General features: G+C 41.0%; 1 pseudogene; it reads right to left on the bottom strand.

The window, feature by feature from the left end:
• Positions 1–2,772: 2,772 nt before the first annotated feature.
• Positions 2,773–11,055, bottom strand: LOC119735998 (annotated as a pseudogene).
• Positions 11,056–23,577: the final 12,522 nt, after the last annotated feature.

The following is a 23,577-nucleotide window of genomic DNA, read 5'->3' as shown; positions in this document are numbered from 1 at the left end:
TCCTTAAGCTGATTTAAGGGCCCGGGAAGCGGTCATGGCCGCGGCCGCTAATCCTCATTGGAATGCAGTTGCCAGCTGTGGTATGCCGTGGCACACGGCTAGTGGGTAGTTCCACAGCTGCTGCTTTTGTGCAGTCCCGCTACCACACAAAGGCTGTGCAGTCATGCGGGCCACTTGCTCTATGTGTGGAGAAATGTCCCCATTATAACCCGTGCTTAAGGGGTTAAGAGGCTATCCAGAAGCTTAGTTGTTCAAAAGGCACGGCCTTTAACTGATAATAACCATTATGACCGCATCACTGCTTAAGCTTGCATGACAGACCGGCGACAGTATATCCCTATGTGAATTGTCTTCGTTTTGCTGAAAGAACACCTACCTTTTATGTGATCCGCGGACTGCAGAAGTTAAAAACGGTGTTTGCGTTTGTAAAGTACATGAGAAACGTGTATGATTCTTGTACTAAAAGAGAGCTTATGAAGGGGGCTTTCATATCCTAGATTATAAAATTGCTACGTGCAGAACTTCACTAATAAAAAACAAATGGCACCCACACTCTAAACACTGAAGAGTTTAATATTAAATTTTCGATACAAATTTTGCAACAGGTTACTGGGACACTGCGTCCTGGAATACCCCAAATTGGGCCACAAAACGCGTTTAAACCCTAAAGGGGCCGGGGCGAAATCCACCCCGCCCCTCTTTTCCGCGATAGCCTCGAGAAAGATTTTTCGCAACCAGAGCTGTTTTAATTTTTTAGTCTCAAGCCTTGCGCATCTTTTCATACCAAAAACATAAAAATTGGACCACGGGTTACCGCGCAACGACAAATTTTCGGCGCTACGTATACGCACCGTGAAAACTGAATTTCCCATATACGTAGTGTATTCAGAGGCGAATCACCATTCAGTCGCGCATATGATTATTAGCCATAATTCCAAAACCCTTCAACCTATAGTCATGAAATTGCTTGGTTATGTTTATGATAAGTTATTCTATGCATGTACCGAGTATCAAAACTTTTCGTCACTCGATAACCGAGATATTGGGGGCGCCCCCCCCCCCCCCGGCTAAGAGATGGTCAAAATAACCCGGCCTTTTAGGGTTAAACGAAATGATATTAATCTGAAAGAGCATTTGAAGGTAGGATATAAACATCCACAAAACTATCCTTAAAATGTCAGTTATGTGTACATGTATTTTCAATGCACGTAAGTACGTATGTATACATAGCGACACCCATCGGTTAGTTATAAGGCTCAAACTAGCCGTCAATTTCGTACGATATAAAAGCACTGAGTATCATTAACATAAAAATGTGGAAAACATGTACACGGTTCCGCTTATGACATTAGTGCACTACGAAAATCTCAACGCCATAAATTACTTGGCTGGCTTCGGATTTTGTCGATTTGTCTCTATACTTAAGCCTTTCACGGGATGATTAAATACCAATGAAGTTATTTACGGTACTGGTACGATTAAAAAGGCATCTCTTCAACAAGTTTTACGAGTTTTACCATGGGTCTGGACCCTTTTTAATAACAACCCCGCAAATTTGTAGGCACCATAGTGCGTACGACCCCATAATAAGAAAATAATCCACGCTTCACTATTTGTTTTGAGCATGATGTTTTAGAATAATACATTTGCAACTCTGCAAGTATTATTATTTCATGTGATGCTCGGCGAACTCATTGGTGTATATACTATTATATAGAGGGCCTTTGGCTGGGCATTAAGGGTATACCAGCTCCTCTCTTTCCTTTATGGGTACAGGGTGAGTAAAAAAAAGAAACTCAAATGTCGGGACGATTGTTTAAGTGAAGCTCTGCATGTAACACTTTCAAAATCTAGGATATGAAAGCCCAACTCATAAGCTTTCTTTTAGTACAAGAATCATTCAAATCACTTATGTACTTTTCAAGTTACGGAATTGTAAACGCAACCACCGTTTTAAAGTTCCTTATGGGATTTGTTTTGGTATTGTTGAGAGAACACTGAACTTTTTTCTGATCTGTGATTTATGTCCGACATGATGCGTGCACAAAAGTCCGACATGCGTGCACGCGCGTATGATGCGCGCGGCAGGAAAATGCGGTGTGGCATTGGATTGGAGCACGTGTTATTTTGCCCACGTGCGCAGTGGGAGGGGCTTACTGGATCGGTCCATTGCAGTACCCACGCACACAACATAACGACACTGAATTGACGTATAATTAGGTATATTACAAATGCTAACTTTTTAAAATCTCTTGATCAGGTATACATACAACACATTCTGTCAGCCATGATGTGACGTATAATGGCGACTACGAAAATTAACTAATCTACTTATGGAAAAAAAATTAATAATCTCCAATTAAGAATACGCTATACAATTTGGAGGAAGACTAAAAATTGAGAACGCAAACTAACTGAAACGGTGAAACCTCACTTAAAATCTCATTTAAGTAAAGTAGTGCCAGAAGGGCGTGTCTTTAGCATATACACCTCTACATTGTTATACATTTTGTTATTATGAATTTTCCTCGGTTATTTTTACACTTACATCACACAAAAATCCTCAAAACGACACATTTTTTTCGTCCCAGAACATCGTCGAACTCAATTCTTAATTTCAATTATTTATAATATAGTTGCTTTACAATCATGCAGTAATCTAATATGCTTTTATTTTAATTCACATGTGATATATTGTATTTGTAATGTATTGTATGTGTACATGTGTGTATAAATATTGGTATGTATGCAGGGCCCCAATGGAAACCAGTTTTTAATTGTTTGGGCACACCCTGGGTAAAGAAATGTAACAAATAATATTTTTAAAAGCCACCAATATATTTTATGTGACCGAGTTTAAGACAAAATGAAAACTTGCTTTGGAGAAGGTTTATCGGGCAAAGGCTAGGTACCGCGGTGTACACTCTAGAAATTCTAGGATCAAATCCGACCCGGAACGGTCATATTTGACGGTTGACCCTGGCAATTTTCCGGGTCAAAATGACACTTCTCCAAGTCAAATTAAATGACATTTTTTTCGGGTCGAAACGACACTTCTCTGAGTCAAATTAAATGAAACTTTTCCAGGTCAAAACGACACTTCTCCGAGTCAAATTAAATGACACTTCTTCGGGTCGAAACGACACTTCTCTGAGTCAAACAAAATGACGCGCCTCCGGGTCAAAATGACACTCCCCTTGGTCAAAATGACACTTCTCCGAGTAAAATTAAACGACGAGTCTCTGGGTCAAAATGACACTTCTTAAGTTCAAATTAAATGATTCGTCTCCGGGTCAAAATGACACTTCTCCAGGTCAAAATGACCCTTCTCCAGGTCAAAATGACCCTTCTCTGGGTCCAACTAAATGACACATTTCCGGGTCAAAATGACACTTGTCCTGGTCATTTTCCGGTCATTTTGATCAGAAGTGTTATTTTGATCCAGACAAGTGACATGTTCAAGTATGACCTGGAATTTACTGACACAGTATTTTTAGACTGCATCACCGCGTGATATCCATAGTCAACAACTCGGATATTTTTGAGGCAAACATTGTCATTATAACTTCACAACACGACTACATTTTTATATCGCCCTTCCTGTCCGATGTATGGATCCGCTCCTACCAAATTGTATGATGAGAACCATTTCTTACATAAAATGTACGAAGACGTTCGAAGGTACAACTTGTCGCTCGACTTGATTCAATAAATTGTTAGTTGTTGTCAAGTTGGAACCGTGTTTTAATTTTCGAGACAAGTTCCCTCATTGACGCCTCTTTCGGACAGGCCAGTTTATCAGCAATCTCTTGAATTGCTTTGGCCAATCTGGAGATATCTCCAGTGAACATGTCCAGTATGCACACTATGATCCTATCTAGATTTACTGTAAGGACCACGAACTGGATGAATTCCCCGCGGCCTTTGCCCTCAATCTTCTCGATTGCGTCCTCCCCCTTTTTCAGATTCACCTTATCCACCCTGACCAAATCGTCAATGGAACCAATCAGTTTCCCTTCTTCTTTGCCCTCCCACTCCCTCAATTTTAAATCAACCTTTTCCAGAGTCTCCTGGACTCTGTCGCATGCTTCTTTGTCTTTGGCCATGATCATCTTCGCTTCATCTGTGGATATTTTGGCGGTGACCGCTTGGACGATGATAGCCACAATCCCGACCACGGCACCTGACGCAGCAGCTGATAGAAGATACGAAGCGCCGAATGTGAACAAAGCTAATCCAGCGCCGACTCCCCCGACCGCCTATGCACAGAAATATAAATTGTACAAAAAAATCACAAAGGGAGTAGACCAATGCGCCTTGCGATTTTAAAACAAAAGGAAGATGAATTAAAATTTCACACCAAAAGGCACTGGGATATTCTTCCCAATTGGTATTCAGCAGACAAACAATTAAAGCTATACCTTTTTATACGAGTTTGTTCACTGTTTACGATGTTTATTTTAGGTCTTGGCACTTTATCGTACTTTGACAATTATTTGGGTAATCTCCTATTCTGATGTGCCGCAAATTTAATGCGACCCCGCGCGCCAGCCAACCGGAGTCCACTTTAGAAATTGTGACGTCATTGCGAGCAGAAATTCGGCCTAAGCTGTTGTTGGTGAACTGGCTGCCATGTGTTTTTTTTTTAAATACAACAACGGTTCACCGAAGACCTGATAGAAGGCGCCCGCTGAATGGTCTGAATCTGGAGGTCTAGACGCATTTGTTTCTGCTCGCATATCATTATACATTCTTTCAATAGTCTGAGGATCACTATCATAGATGCTTACTGTGCAAGCGGCTGTGCCATAGTATGCCAATCTTGGGGCAAGTTCTTGCAAGAACTATGGTTGACCATTGGTCATAGTTCGACAAAAGTTAGCCCGAACTCTATCTAGTCAACGATGGTTGACAAATCAACCACAAGTCGACTAATGGTCCTTGACCGAACTTGGCCTTGGCTTAAATGAAAAGTTCATAAAAAAAATAACAGAAAAACAAAACACACGTCGAATCTTACCGCAGCTGCTTGAGCTTGTCTCTGGCGTCGAGTTATGTACTCCACTAAATCCCTGAGTAACTTGAGCGTCTTCACCCGGCGACGAACATACTCACCAGCTGCATCTTCGAATTCTTGCACCTTCTTTCTCAGCTCATTCTTAATTTTACCTGAAAAAAAGAGGGGCAACAATTTTTTTATGCAGTCCTTGAAAATGGACATTGGTGTCCCATTTAACGTTATTTTCAATTTACATTTTGCCATTTTCAAATGAATTTTGGGCTTTGGGTTTTTTTTAGGCTTATTCAAATTTCCATATTCATGACCAAAAGTATATCACTTCTGGCAGAAACCTCAATGTTACAACTAGTTTCAGCATAAAAACGTTGCCAGAATTTTGGATATTTCTTTTCTCAAACGATTCGTTGTTGTATCAGTATACCAATGAGCAAACTTTTCTCACAAATGTTTTCAATGAGCACAATTTTGGGTTCACAATTTGAACAGAAAACACCTAAAATATACAGTGTCTTCCTGAAATATGACATCACAGCAACAGCGCCCTCAGTGCAGTGGTTCAGTAAAGCTTGGACATGTTTGTTTGATGTTAAAAGAAGTGCATTTTTGTTGCAGAACATTATGTTTCTAAGAAGTATTTAAAACAAGGCAGGTAAAGGGTGGTGGCATTTTTTTCGATACTGTCAACCCCGTCGTCCAGATCAACAGGAGCTGCTTAGAGTCTTAACTCCATCTTAGGCCGCAAAAAAATATAGGAGCGTCAAAACATCTCAGCAAACGCCTGCTAACCTGAACCTGAACCCGCCCCGCTACCATTGACTTATCAAAAAGGTAGGCCAGTTTGAAAAAAAAGACGAGAGGGATCTAATTGTTGGAGTTACTTAAACAGTTTTTTTTGTGATGATCTACACGAACCCTTTTCCTCCTCAAAGAATCTGCGCGCCTGTACGATGTCTTCCTCGACCACCCTCAGACCATTGACCGGGAACTCTCTGCCCAGGAGCTGCTTGAGATCTCCGCTATAGCACATGGCCAGGAGTTTCTCCAGGCCTTTCTGGCTCCCGACCCGCAGGGTGAGCTCCACGCATCCTTTGCGGATGCGGAGGACGTTGCAATCGCAGTTTTGTTGGAGTTCCCTCATCGTAATCGACGAGTTCTCCCCTTTTCGTCTATCATGCTGACCATCCGAAGAATCAACTCTGGCGGCCCTTCAAGCTTGATACGCACCTCTGTTTGACAAGTCATTTATTGCACACATTAACAACACTGTAAAAAGCAGTCCAAAAATCACATAGTTTATGAATCAAGACGACTTTCATTTGGTGACAATAAAGGGACAAGGTCCTTGAGTTGAATAGAGGGGCCTGTTTCATCGCTTTGAGACAGGAATTCTAATTTGGTAGCTGCTTCAATTCACACTCCAAAAAAGTTCCGGGTCATAGGCCTACAGATTTGACCCGTCTTTTCAGGGTCCACAGGACATTTTTCCGGGTCAAAAAGACAATTTTCCTGGGTGGTAAAATGACAATGTCCCCGGTAAATATGACATTTTAACTGTTTACTCGTCCTCAGGGTTATTGTGACCTGGAAAGTGTGAGGCCCAAAAAGAACCCAAATTGATCCTGGTCAAGTCCGATCCGGGACTTTTCCGAGTGCAGTCATCATGACCGTTTGGATGTCATCGTCACAAGCCTATTTATTTACCAATACATTTAACTGCTATACAGGTGGGGGCAATAATAAACTATACACGACACGTCTTAATTCGGGCGATTTACAACACAATGCACCACCAAGAGTTCGTCATGGAGGGTCAATTTTTCAAGTTTACGGTCGGACAATGGCCTATTTGAATGAATGTCATGCAGTAGAAAACTTGAAAGTTGTTATCGATTGGGGCATACCGACGGTCGTCTTACAAACACAAAACACCAATACGCCAGTGATAAAAAGAAAAGAAAAGGCCAAACAGATAGATAGGCCTACTCGAATGATGACAAAAAAAAAACCGAACAATTTCAAATGACCCGCGCTTGACTTTAAATTTGTCAACCATCTCCCACAATACACTAGACAAAATGGCTCTCCCTGGCAAACTCTTGGTGGCGCACTGCATTGTGAATTGCCCGAATCGGGTGTTATATTTCGTGTGAATAAAACCTTCTTTAAAAAAATCCTTGTATGAACTTATTACTACCTGGTCCGTAGTTGATTGTGTTCCCAGAGCTTGTTCCGATGGTTAAGAGGCCTTTGAAATTTCCAATGTGAAAGTAATTTTCGATTTTGGGGCAGTCAGGCGGGAATTTCTTCTCACCTACATAAATTTAGAAAATAATTACTGATATAATAACGGAGTCTTATAAAGCGCACGTATCTACCAACAATTGGGTACTCAAGCGCAAATGTCGATGACAAATGTCGATATATGACGTGCGTATATAATTCTGCCCCCCCCCCCTTCTGGTGGAGGGCAGGGGACAGATAATTATGTAAATAGGAAAATGCTGCCTCGTCAATTCCCAAGTACCCCCGCCCTGACAGGACGCTGGGATACTGATGAATTCACGCTCTGATTGGTTGCACATGCAAATGATACAATACCAGGGTGAGAGAGCAGGTAGTGGTGGGCGCGTACTGCTCGACACCATGGGGACGAGGTTGCCCATGCGACCCGTTTGCAGGGCGGGGCGTACGAACAAACCCCGTCAAGGTCAATCTGTCCCCTGTCCATGCAGGCCAATGTGATGTCTCTGGCCCCTCACTCACTCAAAGAAAATGCCAGTGCTATTCTCAGTCTCAAGGCCCTTTTATATTGTTGTCCAGGCCTGGGGCAGTGGCAGGGCTAGCCCCATAAATGTGGCCCCGCAACGCAAACATTTACGGGTGCTTTGTGAATAAGCACCCAGCCTGGACACGAATATAAAAGGGCCTTGAGACTGAGAATAGCACTGGCATTTTCTTTGAGTAATCGAGTGAGGGACCCGTAAGTGGATGTTAAGGGCACGTAAGACTTGCGTTAAGTTGTATTCACGAAGCACCCTTAGAGTTCACTTAGTGGAACCGCATGTTGCGGGCACCCGCAACTAATTGGTTGAACATAAAAAAAAAACAAATGCCAAGAAATTTTATCCCATTTCAGAGTTCTTGCTCGTAGAGTCGATTAAAGATTAAATTGTGTTTGTTTTCTTAGCAAACAATCAACACCAATCAAGCATGTCTTGAAGAGCATGTTCTTCCACTCATTAAAAAAAAAAATGAATCACTAAAATGTACCAATGCTTTCAGAAGTTATACATGTGTTACAAACGTAGCCCATTTTTATAGCTGCCTTGAATGTCATTGGAAGCTATTGAGTTTAGTGAGAATCGTATTACAGACAAACTTTAAAATGCCAACAAGACTTTAAAGGAAACTTGCAGTGGAAATTCAGCTCATCTTGTTCTCTTGCACATTATTATGTGTCGCAACAATACATACAAGATCATAATACTTGTTTTCGTTGGAAGTGACAAGAAAGTGGTAGTTTTTCAATTGTTAGCAAATCCTTTCATCAAATCAATCGCATGTAAGGCCAAAAAAGTCTCCGGTTTCTGGTATGGAGCTTGCCCAAAAAGTGGTGCGGCGACGCGGCTTTGTTTTTTTACCCGACTTTTTTGCTTCAAATGTCGGCTGATGACTGCAAATGGTGCCCGACTAAACTTAGTACAAATAGACCAATATGGGATTGGGAGTCCAGAGAGGCCACATAAAGTTTATTCTCGACCATAACTCATCTAAGAACACGTTAAAAATGTGCAGCAGCAGGATTCCAGTCAAACCAGTGAGTTTGGCGGTTTCGAGACATCATCTTTCATTGAAAAAAAACTTTTTCATTTTGCCGACGCGCATGGCTACAGCGACGCGCGCGCATACCAGAAACCGGAGACTTTTTTTTTGGCCTTACCAATTGCAAATGAGATCAAAGAAAGTCGTCGCCTGAAATTCCCCTCGCAGTTTAGGTTTAACAATAATGCGAATGACTCATGTCCTTTTGTTCTGCTTTGAATGACATCACGCTTTGGCTCATGAATATGGAACTGTTCAATAGCATAACAATTGAAATGTTGAAATTTCTCGCTTTTACTACTACAAAATAAGGTTGAAAGTCATAGTAACATGGCAAGAAAGCTGTTTTAAATCTATTTAAGTCATACAAACCCTTTTGCAGGTTCCCTTTAATAACTGAACTCAAGACAAAAACCACTGTCAGAACGTGTGCTTTCAAGTATATAAGAAACAAGGTAGCTCTATTTTTTTTTTAAATATTGATGGGATTTTTGTATCCTTTCCCATGCTCTTCATTCAGTGGAGGTGGGAAAGTCCACGTTTCATTGTACTCAATGGTTGTTCAGTTTGCATCACGTGATGAGTGGTAAATAAGTTTGTGATCGTATTATTGAAATAGACATAACTTAGGATTAGACTGTGCAATTTAAGTGAAATGTTCACACTCAAAATCCCATAAGATGTACTTCGTCCCATAAAAAAGGGCGGCAGTTGCTTCCCAAAAGTGGAGGGAGGACATACCTATCACGCCATGGAGCGGGCCCGAACATTTTTAGATTCTAGATGCTTGCTCTGTGGTGCGATCTGAGGACATTTCTGAGCACTCAAACCACTTTTGTGAGCAAAAGATAATCTTTTAAACATCGTTTTTTGAGTTTGGAGTCATTGAATCAGCTACTATAGAATCATTATGTAGGCTACAATTTTTATTCGGGGATAGAAAGTGTGGGGGGGGGGGCAACGATATGATATCCGCCACTTAAAACAAAAAGTGGAGGGAGGACTTGTCCCCCACCGATTGACGCCCATGAAAATGGAACGCGCCAAATATTTTGAACACATTTTTCAAATTCGGTCACTTTCTTTTTAACTCATCCTATAGTTGGTTCAACCGGTCACGGAAGATGAACCGGCACGTCGATTCAGTTCGTAGATCCAAAATACATGCCAAGAGTGCCGCCATTAATTGTGACAATCGAGATGATCCACGCAAGTTGTGGTGTGCTCGCGGGACGTCTGGAGGTCCCGCAAATTTAAGGGTGGTTTACGGGCACACGCAGATTTAAGGGGGCTTCGTGAATAACGCGCAAGTGCTTAAGTGAGGGTTGGGGGGAAGTTGCGCGCCCGCAAGTATTTACGGATGCTTTGTGAATAAGGACCCAGACCTGGGGCAGTTGCAGGTGTTGCCTTGCCGACAGGAACAATGACACTTGGTTTATCTCCTGCACAAAGTCGGCCATCGGTTGTTGCAAACTCGGAAACTTCATCCATGGTATGTGGATGGAGAGGAAACAGTTACTGCGATGTATGCAAAACCTTGAGAATTACTTTAGGCGTGCAATTGTTTTGAAGGTCCACGATTGACGATCGTATACAAAATATAATGGCAAGTCTTTCTAAAAACTTTAACTTAAGTACACTAAAAAGGGACCCCGGAAAGGCAAAAAAGAGGGGGAAAAAAGGGGGGAAAAAGGAGGAAAAAAGGAAAGAAAAAGAAGCGCGAAGTCATAGTGGTAGTGGTGTTAATTTAATGAGCTGGGGGCCAAAAATGTCCCTATCTCCCTCTAAAACTGATAAATCGAGAATTTGAGTGAACACTAAAAGTTGGCCTGCGATCATTTCCCTGATAATAGTGTATATCGTGCACTTACCGTCGTCAGATCCTCCGGATGCCATTGTCAGCAGGACATTGAGTGTGGCACGCGCTTCAGACCGAAACCTGTGACCTCAGGTGGCTGCTGCTCCAGTATCACTATCAGCAGTTCTGTGCACTCGGATCGCGAGTAGTGTACTTGTAGTTCTTCGGTTGAAGATAACAGGGTTGTTCGTGTTGAACAATTTACACAGCTCAGTTGAACGATGTCTGCTACAAAATGCATGAAACTTGAAGGGCTTTTGCAACATCAGAGAAAGTATTATTATGTTTCTATGTGCACGGTGGTCAAACCATGGTGCTCAATGTGCACGGTGGTCAGACCATGGTGGATCGAATCCCTTGCCTACTGACGTGACTAGAGCACTGAGCTATAGAATAATAGGATCTGTGCTTGTCCTCATATTTTGCATAACTGCATTAAACTTGACTAAGTCGATATGAGGAAAAGTACAGGGCTGTATAATTGGGTTTATCAAAAGCGTTCTTCAATAAACATGTATATAGTTATATAATGTAATCTGTGTATAATTATACAAATTAACCATTATCTGAGGGTATTGTCTAAGTCACTGCACTGCGTACTGAATCTTTACAAGCGTTGTTTGCAACACTCAAACACGGTGGACTTGTAGCAAGTCTAATATGAATGGGCTGGGAATTGGGGGAACCCCTTCAAACATTGCACTGCGCGTGAGCATTTCGCAACTTCAATTCGATAGGGGGAAACCCACATTTCGAAATAAATATCTTCGAGGATGCCATAAAGGAGCCAATCGCAGGTTTTTCACCCATTCATTCATTCATTCATTCTTTATTATTTTTACCTCATTTCATAAAGTGACGCATAAAAACATACATGTAGTTTAAGATATTAAGAAATTAGAGCTGGTTTTTACAAAATATACACCTTGGGCGCATTATTTAATTAGAGATGATGAAGGGGATCTGCAAAAGCGGAGCTTGTCGAGTAGGGATCCCCTTTAACATGAATTGAAAATCAAATAAAAAACAATTGAACATGTAAATTGTAAATTGTACATAAAACCACGGCAAAACATTTAAAACCAATAATATATTCCTGATCATAAAAAAAGAGATACCGGCGGAGTAGTAATTAACCCAGTAAGAAGATTAATCTGAGCTATTATAATCAGTGATAGTAAATTCGATAAAATTAATGGACGGCTACGAATGTCCTGCACATGAAGTGATTTAGGACTTCAATAGGGCCTTCCGATCCGATGCCTAATTGTCTTTTCTTGCAAATGAAAGTGAAATTCTCTACTTCGTCGGGTAACTATGGTAACTGGAGTGTCATGGCCTAGCGGTTAAGAGCACCAGACTCATGCTGTGGTGTTTCAGAGGCAACAGTGGCGTGGGTTCGAGCCCGGGCCCGGACACTCAAGTTGTGCCCTTGAGCAAGGCACTTAACCATTATTACTTCGTCCTTCGGATGGGACGTTAAGCTGGAGGTCCCGTGTGTTGTATAAGGCCTAATACGATACACTTATCGCAAAGAGAAGGGGTTTGCCCCAAGGGCGGATCCGGGGGGGGGGGGCCAAAGGGGGCCATGCCCCCCCCCCAAAAAAAAAAAAAAACGAGACCATTTTTTTTTATGTGACATCGCAATAAAGGCAGGCAATGAGTACACCACCATCTTTTCCTCAAAAAAACATTGGTTAAAGTGGTCAGAAATTGCCTCAGATCGCAGCACAGGGCATCTAGAATCCAATTTTTTTTGGATTCTTTGTTTTTTTTGGAAAGTGGGAAAACCCACTTTCTTGGGGGACAATTTTTTGGGCCCCCCCCAAAAAAAAATTGTGTTCTGGATCCACCCTTGATTTGCCCCAGTGTTTCTGGCCTCCTAGTAATGTGACTCCCTTGTCCTTAGGAGAAGAACCAACCAAGTACCAAGTACCAAGTAAGTGATATATAGTTTCGTTTCTGCAGAGCATTTAGCCTTACCTTGTTGACTGATGGCTGGCATAAAATAATACATTCTTTGTGTTTCACTTCTATTCAGTATAAAAATATGAATATAATTTCATGTGCTTTTATTTATATTTTTCAATTGTATTATGTAAATTTACATGCAGCGTACTAGTACGTGGCATCAATATGGAACCAGTTTTACCTTTTTTATACCCTGGTTATCTACTGATCTGCATTATCTGGCCCAATATTGACACTGTCACATTTAGATTTATTAGCTGACACCAGTGCATATCGATCGAGCCGCTGCAGTAAATATTATCCGCCGAGTACAGTTTTACACGTGAGTGCATAGTGGAGACATTACGCCGACAGGCTGATGTCAATTCCCCTTCTCAGTATTTTCCTTATTTGTGCAGGGACTGGGGATGGCGGGGGGGGGGGGGGTTGGGGGTTGGCGATGACTTAAATAAAAACAAATGCCCGGCCGTGAAGGGGGGGGGGGCTAGGCCTGTTCATGATTCAGATACATTTTGATCATGCACTATAATAGTATAACGTCCCTTAACCTTACATCAAAACGACACTTTTAAAGTTTTTTGGTTGTTGGGAAGTTCGAATCACCGAGAAAAAGCGGGGTTGGGGTGGGGTGGGTGGGTTCAGATCGATAGCCAACCCCCCACTTTTTGACCGGCGGGGGGGGGGGTACGCGAGCGAATTTCATCAATGTTTTGGGAAAAAGATAGAGGGCGCTGTTTCAAACGCCAAGCGTATACGGTACGGGTCGCTCGGTGCGGTGTTCATGTTGGAAATAGTGTTGATTGTTTTTTGGCGGGTCAGGCGCAGGTACGGTTCTTACTTTTTATCAAACTTTGTCCGCAGAATTTGTGTCGAGTTAATGGTTAGATCATGTGTTTGACAATTTTGGCGGCACAATTGCAGAATACCCCGCCTTTCACCTATCCCACCCACCTCGTATCCGGATACGCGGATATACCGAGTCACGCTTATAGTTATACGCAAATCCCGGGACATACCGTTATTTCGTTTTACCGTTTTGCATTTCCTCAAAACAAAAACAGTAAACAAACCATTGACCGTTTTGTCGTTTTACAGTTTTGTCAAACGGTCAAACGGTTTTAAGATAAATACGGTTTCTCTGTTTTATAAGTTTAATAACATTCATTACAGCATAACGATCAATGATTTTTGTTTTACAGTTTTACACAAATAACTTTGAAAAACAGCAAAACGGTCAGTATTGAATACAGACCGTTATTTTATTTAAGTGTCCTAGTGAACAGTCCGTGGTGCATTTTGTGGTGCTGATGAAATTTGTTTTGTGTCTACTACATTATCGTGCAAATATTAAAACGCAATCAACATCTTCGAATTTAAAGTTGTACATGTATATCAATGGTATTGGTTAAATACAAAGATATTCTCCGAATGACTCGGCGTTGCAAAAATAGCCTCGTTACATATCTCGAAGTCTCGATAGTCTCAGATTTAGACCGATAGACTTTAAGAACAAACATGTAGACATGAGTGTACACTTGGTTAGTGGAAGTTTGAAACTAGTAATCAGAGTAACATTTGTTACTCAGTGATATACGGCATTTGGCATGTGATGTTTATCGTGTACGTACCTTGTATAGGAAAGTTGGCAGCCCTCCAAAACGAGTCCCTAATCCTTCAGAGAGAGGTCTCAACCAGCGGCGACTGTATCCTGAAACAAACGTCTATGTCTCTCCTGTCCATGTATTGGCAGGTTGTCAGTTCTCCCAAACGAGTCCCGAATCCTTCAGAGACAGGTCTCGACGAGTCCCGAATCCTTCAGAGACTGGTCTCAACCAGCGGTGACTGTATCCTGATACAAACGTCTATGTCTCTCCTGTCCATGTATTGGCAGGTTGTCAGTCCTCCCAAACGAGTCCGAATCCTTCAGAGACAGGTCTCGACGAGTCCCGAATCCTTCAGAGAGAGGTCTCAACCAGCGGTGACTGTATCCTGAATCAAACGTCTATGTCTCTCCTCTACTTTACATTTTACAACCACCCGGTGGGCTTTGCGATGCCCATGCATCCATGATATGCTTTCGTCGGGGGTAAATTTCCAATGTGACTCGCTACTGGCTTCGCGAGTATTTGTCGCCAAGACCCAAAGCCTCAAGACAATGCATCACAGGCCCCTCCCCAATGCGCTCGATTGAGTGATTTCATCGGCTGTTTGTCCAAAGTTTTGCATAATTTGACTATAAATAGCATTTTCTCCTAATTAAGGCATGAAATCGGGCCACAAGTGGCTTGCCAAATATGAGTAGCATGCGGCAGGCCTGTTTGCCAGAGGTCAAAGATCGTATCTCCGACACGTTATCTGATCTTAGGTAAAAAATAACTGACACATTACAAACACTTGGACACTTATTTTCTCCATTTTGCCATGATACTTTGTTGATAAACCCTTTAAAACTCGCTCCCTGACGCTTTGATTATTCGTATCATTGTTTATTTTATTTGCTTACGTGGCCGCCTAAGTCACCAGGGTACCGACTATTGCGTGTGACGAGACTATCATCTATGGACCCGTATGCAAACAGTACTTCGATTAATACTTTTTTTTCCCAGTTTCACAAGTGTTTCTACCACGGTTTTTCAGAATGTTCACAAAACAGCTTTTGGCGTCTTTTTGTGCGCGCCAACCGCCGTTGATATTCATACAAAATATACATGCGTGTCGAAGAAAGATTTTCCTTTACCTCTATTGGCCAAGTGATAATGGTGTTATAATTGATAACTTGTGATTATGTATCCGAATGTCATCATTTTTGCCATTTCAACATTGACATTCACTACATGGTGTATCAAAAAATGAAACCCAGATGTAAATGTAAATTATAACAAAAAATATAATCAGCTCCAGTTGCCTCGCTATTTCACAACTTTGTCTAATGTCGGTAAGTTATACCACGATTGACTTGGCGAAAGGCTATGGGTGACTGAGCAATCATTCTTTTTCTGTCAAGGGCCAAAACCTGTGCTGGGCCAAGTTTGAGCCAAAAGTGAACCCTACGTGAAAGTCAGGCCATGGCAAGACAGGCGGTCGACGATATGCGACGTCGTACACAGCTTTGTGTGCAAAGAGGTGGTTGCCACGTTGAAGGCATTAGGCCATTTGATGGGTACTTCAACAATGAGAGTGGTTAAATCACCGTGTCAAAATTGAATACACTGTTTTAATGAAAATGTTGTCTTCTTTCTTTAAATTTAGCTGTTCCACACAAGTTAACCTCTTGCACAAGCTTGGCCCAGCTCTGGTTTAGGCCTATGACAGAAAAACAATGTTTGCTCAGTCATCCATGGCCACAGACACACAGTCAATATATCATTGGAGAGAGGACACATTGGTCTTTCACATGATCTCTAACTTATTTGAAAATTTGTATTAATTTGTTTTATAATTTATATTTACATATTGGTTTCCTTTGATACATCCTGTACTGAATTGACATGAACATGTACAGTCCGGGGGATCCCCTGCATTTGTCACAAAAACAAACGCCAAACATTGAGTAATTTTTTTTTTTCTGTTTTATTTTCCCTATAAATATCCGCGACTTCTTCTTGTTATACTTGGTATGATTTTGAAACTGAACAAACATCAACCCTGATTCCAATGTGTGCATATTACTCTGACATCATGATGACTTCGCTAGGTATCAAAATACAAATGAGTTTGGTTATAATTCCTGAACCACGTGACCGATCATGTTCATAATCTGTAATCCGATGTAGAACATATGACAAACATTTCGTCACCGACACCACGAACTGACACCCTCTGCATCACCTGTGTACAAAAAAAATAAAAATTCAAATTTTCTTTTTTTGCACATATTAGCAGTTTGTATCATGAAGATTAACATGACGAGGTAAAAATTGCTGAAATCATCTAAAATAAGCGAATTTTACTAATGAATTTCAAGAAATTTGTCAATTCTGGTATTTTTGGTTACCACGAAGTGACACTGCACAGGGTGTCAGTTCGTGAAAACCAAAATTGACGTGTTTTCGGAGAGTGCGCGCATGCAATAGCGTTAGTGAGTGTCAGTTCGTGAACACCAAAATTGACGCGTTTTGGGAGAGTGCGCGCACGCATGCGCAGTGTGTGCGCGCACTCTCCCTAAACGGGTCAATTTTGGTTTTCACGAACTGACACTCAATAACGCTATTGCATGCGCGCACTCTCCGAAAACACGTAAATTTTGGTTTTCACGAACTGACACCCATCTTAATCATTTAATTGCTAATTAACTTGAGAATTGAGAAGTGAAAGCATTTTTACGTTGAGTGATACTAAAACCTCTAAGATAAATGGAATATTTTACTGAGTAAATTCGTGTCAAACCTTTAAAAGCGTTTTTCTCCGATTTGTGTTTCTGCAACGCTGACCACCGGGTGTCAGTTCGTGGTGTCGGTGACAATTTGTAGTTTCCAGAAAGAAACCACAAAGGAAACTGACTAGATGTAATTCAAAGCTAAGCAAGGCGGGGTTTGAATAGCTCATTGGTAGAGCGCCTGGACGGTATCCGGAGTTCGCAGGTTCAAACTCGCTCCAGTCAATTTCTTTGTTTAACTCTAAAACTGGTCGCTCGGGGCACTTTTTGATGTTTTGCAATTGACGTGGACACTTTTCAGGATCTGGCCATTACACACCTATAATGCTAATGCCCATGATGTTTGGACATGCGGAACCAAGGACAGAGAACAGCCAGTGGAAGCCTACTTCTCGAGGCCGTGGGGACGAGGTTGACTTGTAAAAGATATTCACAAGCCTTTGTTCTTGGACTTTTTAAAGGTTTAACATATTATTTTCACATTTTCTTTTAGCTGGATTAAATGAGAAAGGTTTAATTTATGGATTTCACAAAGCCTCAAACTTGTCCCTTGATGGTACGTATAGGTGATTAAACGAAACTAAACGTCAATATTCGTTATCTAATACGTGACTGCGATATTTGGCCCTGGTTAATTATTAAAGTGTTGACGCACATCAGCAAGTTTTATCTTGACAATTCTTGTATTGCAATGTACGTCTGGACCAACCTGGCTCATCTTCCCTGCGATTCACTGAGAAATTGCAGGTTCCTTTGTCTTTTTGCACGTAACCCCCATTTCATGGTGCGTGCTAAGATGCAAATATTGACTCGAAATCCCGTCACATAAAGAACAATAGGGATGTTAAATTTATATCATTTCTGAAATAGTGCAGTTTAATTTGACCCCCTTTGCATGTTGTATGGTATCAGGTGATTGACAGTGTCACAGGGCATTATGGACTGGTGATAAAACTATCTGAGTAAAGTGGTGAAGCTGTCTCAAAAGAGTTTTTAAAAGGCAAATATTGACTCAAACTCGAAAATGATCGTCAGGGGAGATAAATGCACCTGTATTATATTGCTGAAATAGTGCAGTTTACATTTAACCCACTATGCATGGTGTATGGTATCAGGTGATTGGCAATGTCAAAATCACAGGGCATTATGGACTGGTGACAACAATGTATAGGTAGCGTGTTGAGGCTGTCTCAAAACAGTTAAGAAAAGGCAAATATTGACTCAAACTCCATAAAGATCGACAGAGGTGTTTTGTCTTTTGACACCAAAATCATAAAATTCGGACAAAGAGCTGCTACGCGCCCTGAAAACTGAATTTCCCCATGTACATAGTGTGCACAAAGCAAAATTAACAATCGTGAATATGCATAATTAATTAGCCATTATTCCAAAACCCTTTATCCTATATCCATGCAACATCTTGGGTATGTTCATGATAAGTCGTTCTATGTATGTACGGAGCTTCATAATTGTTTGTCACTTATTGGCCGGGATCTTAGAATCCCCCCACCATTATGAAGACTCCACTAGGTATCAAATTACAAATGAGTTCAGTAATAATTCATGAACCACATGAAACAAAATCGTGATTTCCAGAGAGAAACCACAAAGGGAAACTGACTAGATTCAATTTATTTAAAGCTAACCAAAGCGGCGTTGGATAGCTCATTTGGTATAGCGCCTCGACGGTATCCTGAAGTCGCAGCTTCAAACCCGCTCCAATCAATTTCTTTGTTTAACTCTAACAATGGTTACCCGGGCCTCTTTTTTATGTTATCTCCCCAAAATGGACGTAAACACTTTTCAAGATCTGCTCGACACCTTGGAGACGAAGTTGACTTGCAACAAATTTTCAGAGACCACCGTTATTCGGCCTTTTAAAGTTGTTTACATATTTTGTTCATATCTTCTGTTTGTTGGATTGAATAAGAAAGGTCAGTATTCATGGATTTCACAAGGCCTCCAATTTGTCTCATGGAGGTACTTGGGTGATTATACGAAACTTAACATCATTATTCGTTATGGATACCTGACTGCAATATTTGCCCTGGTTAAATGTTAAACTGTTGACGCAAATCCGTAAGTTTTATCTTTACAATTACTTTATTGTAATGTACGTCAGGACCAACCTGGCTTCTACAATTTACTGAGATAACAGAGATTTAAGTCGGAATTGTAGGTTCCTTTGACTTTTTACACTTTACCGCTAATGCATGGTGCGTGCTATCAGGTGATTGGCAGTGTCTCGGAAAAAAAATAAATAAAAGGCAAATACTGACTCGAACTCTCGTCATGAAAAAGAACGACAGGGGGGGGGGGGTAAACATATATATCATTGCTAAAATAGTACAGTTTAACTTTAACCCCTATGCATGGTTTATGGTATCAGGTGATTGACAATGTAAAGGTCACAGAGCATTATGGACTGGTGATAAAACTATATAAGTAAAATGGTGAGGCTGTCAAAAAAGAGTTTTAAAAAGGCAAATATTGACTCAAACTCTAAAAAGATCGACAAGGGTGTTTTCATTTAATTGGCAAAGTCACAGGCATAGCTTTATGCAATGGTGATCAGAATATCTGGGTGAAGTACTGAGGCTGTCTCAAAAGTAAAAAAAAAATAGAGAAATGTTGACTCCTGTCCTAAACGCACCAGTGTTAAAATAGTGCAGTTTCACACGTTTCTTTGGATGTGTTTGTGAAAAAAGTCATACTAAATTTAGCATTTAACAAAATAAGTCAAGAATCAAAATTATTGTGAGGTTACTTGTAACTGCTTTTGATCGTTTTCAAGTAATTATAGGTACCCTCCGATAGTGAGGTGTTTTATCGCCATCAGATCGATCGCTAGGCTGATTACTATTGTAGTCGAGAATTATCGTTCCCTTTCTCCATAAGTACTAATAAATACCCGCCCCCTCTAAAAAAAATTAAAATAAAATAAAAATAAAAAAGTAAGACTTGGTTTTTTGGGTTTTTGTTTAAATTGACCCCTTTATACAGCAAAAAAGTCAGCTCCAACGGAAATGTATCCGTTTAATTTCAGTAATAATAATAACCGTATTTATATAGCGTCTTTTCCAAAGGATACAAAGCACATGAGAGAATGCAACCAAAGACAGGTAAATAAAGTATATGAACATGTGAGACCCATTATGTAGCACCTCTCTTGCTAGGTGCTGCGGCGTATATTGCTGTCAATGCCAGAAACACTGGGGCAAACCCCTTCTCGAAGTGTTACTGAGTTCTTTAACGTGCATAACACAACACACGGGACCTACGGCTTTACGTCCCACCCTAAGGACGAAGCAATAATGGTAAAGTGCCTCGCTCAAGAGCTCATTTTTTCATTGATATTATTCGGTCTGTCAACATCCATGTCCAAAACAAAACGCTACTCCATTCTAATGCATCAATGTCTATCCTGAGAGCCTGAATTGATGTCAATAATATGTTTGCCTTCCCCTACTCAAAGAGCAGAGACAGTAGCTAGTAGAGAAAAGACAATAGGCAAGCAATCATTAGGGCTTGTGGTTTGAGTGGTGCGCTTGTCATTTTAAAATGTAATGAATATTGCCCAAGGGGCCTTTAGAATAATCAAAGTTAACGAACAAATGTTCTCTCGAAATTGTGTATGGGTGGGTCAAAAGAAATCAATGAAAATCAAAATTCTGTTGTTTGCTATTAACCCTATCCGCGATAGCCTTTCAAAAAAAAAAAGCTGTTCTGACTTTTCAGTCTGGAGTCTTGCCCATCTTTTGATACCAAAACATGAAATTGGACGACGGGTTACCGCGCAGCGAAACATTTTTGGTGAAAACTGAATTTCCCCATATACGGAGTGTGCACAAAGCAGAATTACCATTCGTGCAAATGAATGGTTATTTAGCCATAAATCCAAAACCCTTTATAATTTGGGAGGCTAATCATCCTTACTTGCAGCTGGTATGCTGAATTGCGAAGGACGCGGCTACAACGGTTGGGACGCTGGCACGTAAAGGCGCCTAAGGCTGCCGGCCGCATCGACCCATATACGACCACGGAGCACAGCCAGAGATTGAAAGTGTTTAATTTTTCCGGAGGGAGGAAAACCGGAGGGCCCGGAGAAAAACCCTCGTGGCACAGGAGAGAACCAACGCACAACTCTACTCACATGTGATCCGCGGCCAAGATTCGAACCGTGGTCACCTTGGTGAGAGGCGAGCGCTTTACGCACAAGCCACCCATGCCACCCGATAGCCACGAAAGCCTTTGACCTATAGCCATGAAATGTCTTGGGTATGTTTATGATAAGTCATTATATGTATGTTTCAAGTTTCATAATTTTTCTTCACCAATCGCCGATATCTTGGGGGGAGGGGCGGAATTTCCCCCCCCCCCCGGTTGTGAGATGGTCAAAATAATCCAGCCCTTTTTAGGGTTCTTGCTTAAGTTCACCGAGTACACGCATGCAGATTAAAAATAATCATTACTAAGGCCAAAAAAAAAAGTCTCCGGTTTCTGGTATGCTCGCGCGTCGCCGTAGCCATGCGCGTCGGCAAAATGAAAACGTTTTTTTTTTCAATACAAGATGATGTCTCAAAACCGCCAAACTCACTGGTTTGACTGGAATCCTGCTGCTGCACAATTTTAACGTGTTTTTAGATGGGGTTATGATCGAGAATAAGCTTTATGTGGCCTCTCTGGACTCCCATATATTTGCACTAAGTTTAGTCGGGCACCATTTGCAGTCATCAGCCGAAAATTGAAGACCCCCCCAAAAAAAAAAACAGGTAAAAAAAAAAAAAAAAAGCCGCGTCGCCGCACCACTTTTGGGGCAAGCTCCATACCAGAAACCGGAGACTTTTTTTTGGCCTTACTGTTCATTTGTCAGATATTTTACAAGATACGATTATAAAAGTATTTGTTGGCAAAATAAGCTGGGTTAAGGTTTTGTGTTAGTTCAAATTAGACAGTAAACAAATAGTTTAGTACTAGTGTGATGGGTGCGGCACACCTTTGTCTGTCAATTTCAATAACACATTTTTTTCCATGTAGCCTATAGCTACTACCCCTTGCATTCCCACTTTACAGTCGATACTTATCAATATGCTAATTTATTTATTACTGGATATCTGAACACAGTCTATACCATCATGAATCTGGATTTTAACAAAATATACATCTGATTAATATACATTGTTTGAAACTTTTTTGGGGGGGGGCTCAAGAGACTGTTATTATTAAAAACAGTTCTTATTCTTCAATGAGGGAATAACATATTTATTTGTTGATTATACGTGTCTTCCCATCCCATATCCAAGCCCGAACTAAACGCTACTTTAATTAAATGCATCCACATCTATCCCAATAGCCTAAATTTGTGTCAGTAATGTTATGTTTGCCTCCTCCCTCTACGGGCACAGACAGGGCTATAGAAAGAGTGGCCAATAGGCAAAATAATTAAGACTGGTATTTTGGATGGTAGATTGTCATTGGTTTTCAAATCAGACCTATTCTACACTCATATAAATAGCATGCGGTAGCATGCGGCAGGCCTGTTTGCCAGAGGTCAAAGATCGTATCTCCGACACGTTATCTGATCTTAGGTAAAAAATAACTGACACATTACAAACACTTGGACACTTATTTTCTCCATTTTGCCATGATACTTTGTTGATAAACCCTTTAAAACTCGCTCCCTGACGCTTTGATTATTCGTATCATTGTTTATTTTATTTGCTTACGTGGCCGCCTAAGTCACCAGGGTACCGACTATTGCGTGTGACGAGACTATCATCTATGGACCCGTATGCAAACAGTACTTCGATTAATACTTTTTTTTCCCAGTTTCACAAGTGTTTCTACCACGGTTTTTCAGAATGTTCACAAAACAGCTTTTGGCGTCTTTTTGTGCGCGCCAACCGCCGTTGATATTCATACAAAATATACATGCGTGTCGAAGAAAGATTTTCCTTTACCTCTATTGGCCAAGTGATAATGGTGTTATAATTGATAACTTGTGATTATGTATCCGAATGTCATCATTTTTGCCATTTCAACATTGACATTCACTACATGGTGTATCAAAAAATGAAACCCAGATGTAAATGTAAATTATAACAAAAAATATAATCAGCTCCAGTTGCCTCGCTATTTCACAACTTTGTCTAATGTCGGTAAGTTATACCACGATTGACTTGGCGAAAGGCTATGGGTGACTGAGCAATCATTCTTTTTCTGTCAAGGGCCAAAACCTGTGCTGGGCCAAGTTTGAGCCAAAAGTGAACCCTACGTGAAAGTCAGGCCATGGCAAGACAGGCGGTCGACGATATGCGACGTCGTACACAGCTTTGTGTGCAAAGAGGTGGTTGCCACGTTGAAGGCATTAGGCCATTTGATGGGTACTTCAACAATGAGAGTGGTTAAATCACCGTGTCAAAATTGAATACACTGTTTTAATGAAAATGTTGTCTTCTTTCTTTAAATTTAGCTGTTCCACACAAGTTAACCTCTTGCACAAGCTTGGCCCAGCTCTGGTTTAGGCCTATG

The sequence above is a fragment of the Patiria miniata genome, unplaced genomic scaffold, assembly GCF_015706575.1.
Source record: "Patiria miniata isolate m_02_andy unplaced genomic scaffold, ASM1570657v1 HiC_scaffold_1, whole genome shotgun sequence".
Lineage (NCBI taxonomy): Eukaryota > Metazoa > Echinodermata > Asteroidea > Valvatida > Asterinidae > Patiria > Patiria miniata.
This window is presented reverse-complemented; position numbering and strand designations above follow the sequence as displayed.